The sequence below is a fragment of the Malaclemys terrapin genome, chromosome 20 (genome assembly GCF_027887155.1).
Source record: "Malaclemys terrapin pileata isolate rMalTer1 chromosome 20, rMalTer1.hap1, whole genome shotgun sequence".
Taxonomy (NCBI): domain Eukaryota; kingdom Metazoa; phylum Chordata; order Testudines; family Emydidae; genus Malaclemys; species Malaclemys terrapin.
Genome location: NC_071524.1, coordinates 15653594 through 15657783, shown reverse-complemented (window position 1 = coordinate 15657783; position 4190 = coordinate 15653594). Strand labels below are relative to the sequence as shown.

General features: G+C 61.9%; 1 long non-coding RNA gene across 1 annotated transcript; it reads left to right on the top strand.

Annotated features, from left to right (window-relative positions):
* Positions 1–2587: 2587 nt before the first annotated feature.
* Positions 2588–3876, top strand: LOC128826696 (uncharacterized). Its single transcript, XR_008442870.1, has 2 exons — positions 2588–2750; positions 3566–3876. It is a non-coding gene; the product is annotated as an uncharacterized LOC128826696 (long non-coding RNA).
* The last annotated feature ends 314 nt before the right edge of the window (positions 3877–4190 follow it).

Here is a 4190-nt window from a genome sequence, read left to right as displayed (position 1 = left end):
AGGACGTGAGATATGGGGCTGTCGGCTGGGATGCTTCCCAGACCAGCTGGCAGGGTCCCTGTGGGAATATTGTTTGGAAGACGGTGCCCGAACTGTGCGGGAGCTTTGGAGGTAACAGAACCCAGGAGTTCTGGCTCCCAGCACCTCTCCCCCCTCCACCACCCTGCTCTAACCACTAGCCCCCACTCCCCTCCCAGAGCAGGGATAGAACCCAGGAGTCCTGGCTCCCAGCTCCCCCACCCTCTAACCACTAGACACCTCCCAGAGCTGGGAACAGAACCCAGGCACCCTGGCTCCTAGTCCCCCTGCTCTAACCACTAGCCCCCACTCCCTTCCCAGCATCAGCAATGGAACCCAGGCGCCCTGACTGCCTGTGGGGCTCGTGTTTACCACCTGCTGACACTTTCCAGGCCGGAGAAAGTGACGTGACCCTGTGTAAGTCCCCTGTGCAGAAACGTCTGCTGCACACCCCCCCGCGAGCGGCCTCCCCAGCTTCCCCTGTGCAATGGAAAGGGGAAGTGGCCCCCAGCTCTCTCTGCAGCAGCTTGTCACATTCAGTTCCTGTGGTGGCGCAACTGTAGGGGCCGGGCCAGGGCCAGGGCCAGGGCCGTGATGGGGGGGCGGGCGGGCGGCTTCTGCTTTCCTCCTCTAGGGAGGGGAACTGGGCTTGTCAGCGGACGGTAGGGGTGGGGGGTTGGAGGGGTGAGAGCTGCCTTGGCAAGGGAAGGAGACTGGCTGAGCTGCCGGCCTGTTTCATGCCAGCCCCACGGCACAGCTGGGGAGTGGGGCGGGTGGAGGCGCTCCTTGCTAGAGGACCATGTGCGGTGGGAAACTGCAGCTCCTGGCCTGGCCTGCCCAGGGGGACGGGACACAGGGACCGGCTGGGCCAGGGGGACACGCAGAGACCGGCTGGGCCTGGGGGAGACGGGACACAGGGACCGGGTGGGCCTGGGGGACACACAGAGACCGACTGGGCCTGGAGGAAACGGGACACAGGGACCGGGTGGGCCTGGGGGACACACAGAGGCTGGCTGGGCCTGGAGGAGATGGGACACAAAGACCGGCTGGGCCAGGGGGACACGCAGAGACCGGCTGGGCCTGGGATAGACGGGACACAAGAACCGGCTGGACCAGGGAGACAACAGAGACCAGCTGGGCCTGGGGGAGACGGGACACAGGGACCGGCTGGGCCAGGGAGACAAACAGAGACCTGCTGGGCCTGGGGGAGACGGGACACAGGGACCGGCTGGGCCAGGGGGACAAACAGAGACCGACTGGGCCTGGGGGAGACGGGACACAGGGACCGGGTGGGCCTGGGGCACACACAGAGGCTGGCTGGGCCTGGAGGAGATGGGACACAAAGACCGGCTGGACCAGGGGGACAACAGAGACCAGCTGGGCCTGGGGGAGACGGGACACAGGGACCGGCTGGGCCAGGGGGACAAACAGAGACCGGCTGGGCCTGGAGGAAACGGGACACAGGGACCGGGTGGGCCAGGGGGACAAACAGAGACCGGCTGGGCCAGGGGGACACGCAGAGACCGGCTGGGCCTGGGGGACACACAAAGACCGGCTGGGCCTCAGGGGAACAACATAGAGTCTAGCTAGCCAGGGGTGGGAGCGGGGCGCTCCCAGCCATCCCCTGGACCCTCTCTGGTTCAGGGCACTTGTCCCACGCCAGCCTGGCTGTAGGGCTCTCCTTTGCAGCATAGAAGAAGGTTGAGCCTTCTGGGGGTGCCTTTAGCCCCTCACCCTGCTTCTGTGCCTGTATTGCCTCCCTCTCTCACCCTGGACGCTGCTCAGCGCCATCTCCCACCTCCATGGGGCGCGTCTAGGTCGCCGGTTCGAACCCCATTGGGTGAGACGAGTCTAGCTGGGCTCAGCTTGGCTCCGAGCGTCCTCGGAACCACGCACAGGGGAAAAAAACTTAATTAGGGATCCCCAAGCGGAGGCGCAAATGGGCCACGGTCACTGACCTCCCCTCTCCTAGCTACTTCCACGGACCGTGGTGTCTGGGTGCCTCGCAATCTGGAAGCGGTTTATCCTCCCACCACCTTGTGGGGCAGGGCAGGGCCACTAACCCCATTGGCTAGGTGGGGAAACTGAGGCACCAAGCGGCGAAAGGTCTCTGTGGCTGAACAGAGCGCTGAACCGGAGCCAGATGACGGGACCCCCATCTCCCCTTCCCCAGTCCCCACTTGCTTCCCAGAACTGGGGCGAGAACTCAGGACTTGTTACTTGCAGGCCCCCTGGCCTAAGCACCCGGGAGCCCTCCCCGCCCAGAGTAGGCTGAGTGTAACACAAGCCGACTGGGAGTTGACGCTGGACAAATTCAGCCTGGAAATAAGGTGTCTGTTTTTAACGGGGAGGGTAATGAACCACTGACCAGGGGGTTGTGGTGGATTTTTCCATCACCGGCAATTATTAAATCAAGACGGGTTGTTTTTTCCTAGGCGTTATTCTGGTCTGTGTTCTCCGGAGGTGTGTGTGCGTGTGGGCCCCTCTGGCCTTGTAATCTATAAAAAGCCGGGTCTTGGCTACCACCCGAAACGCTGCTTCCCCGCCCCTTTCACCCTGGGGCCGTACCCACGCCGAGGACAGGCTGTGGGGTGTCAAAACCCCAAGAGAAATCCCCTCCTCGCAGGGCCCAGCGTCCGCCCTCCCCGGCCCAGCACTTTGCGGTGTCTATATTTGGCTCTGACTGGTGGTTTTTTTATTTTTCTATTGCAGATCATAGAGTGACGTTCCAGGTAGGAAACTCACGCGACTGTGGGGGTGGCGGGGTGTTACTGCGCAGCCGCCACGTGCGGGGAGGTTGGGGGCACTGGGGTGGCTGTGGAGCCAATAGGGGGCAGTTGGGGGGCCATTGTGGGGGGGGGTGCCCCACCCGCAGGGCTGCCTCACCCTCTGGCACACCCTGGTGGGAGCTCAACGCTGTTCTCCCCCGTGGGGAGGGGAGGGGTGGAGGCTGAGGATGGGGGTGGGGGTAGGGTGACCAGATGTTCCGATTTATTAGGGACAGTCCCACTATTTGGGGCTTTTTCTTATATAGGCTCCTATTACCCCCCCGCCCTTGTCCCGCTTTGTCACACTTGCTGTCTGGTCAGCCTCGGTGAGGGTGTGAGAACACATTGGGGCCTTCCGCCCCGAACCTGCAGGAGGCCCCCCTTCCCCCCACAAACCCACCCCAGCGATGTGACGCACGCAGTCCTGGGCTTCCCCACTCCTGGCCCACTGGGACTGCTGAGTAGGAACCCCCCCCCGCTGCCGCATTTCCCATTCCCGCTCTCCTGCCCTCCCTCTCACGCAACTCCAGCCGGCCAGCCATAAAAGGCAATTCGAGGAACTGACACCAGCAGAGTCACTGGGTGGGGGGAGGAGGGAGGAGGACCTACGCAGTTCACAGCAAGCGGGGTGCCCTCCCCGCCCCTGCTGCAGAGACAGCATGGCCTCGCCCACACAGGCATGTCAGGACACCTGGGTTCCATTCCTGGTTCTACTGGCTGACCCCCCCAGGCAATTCACTGCTTCTCTGCCTCAGTTTCCCCACCCTTTGTCTTGCTAGACTGTTTGCTCGCTGGGGCGGGAGCTGTGTCCGGGCACGACGGGGGTTCTGATCTCGATAAAGGCTGCGGCAACAAAGGGAACGTTACCACGGAGTCAAAGTCCAACTGGCTGCGTGGATTTAAGGTTCTGAGGTTCAACGTTCAGAACAGTGTCAAGATTGGGAGGCTATTCTTATTAGCCGCCTATATGCTGCACCCTGCTGAAGTCTGAGCCTCACTCGGCGTCATGTGGCAGTGAGTTCCACCAGCTCATTTGCACGGTGTTTAATTAAAAAAGAAGCGGGTCAAAGTCTGTGCTCGTTCAAATCGACGCAGCGCCTCTGACTCCCATTTCCACCAGCAGGGGCCCTGTATTTCTCACGATCACCCTGTGTTCTTGTGTTACAGCAGGTGGGTAAATCATGAAAGACACTGTGTCTAAATCCCCTAGAGTGGGTTAAAAAGCCCAGGTGTAGCTGTCCAGGGATTGCGGCTCCCTCTGGGCTGGGGCCCAACAGCTGATTCAAAAGCCGTGCGGCCTGCGTTGTCCAGGGAGTGACTGTTCAGAGCTGAGATGCAGTCACCTCTGGTGTGGAACGCAGACAAGTTTAGGACAGGAAGTGAAGGAGAACCCTATATTCCACT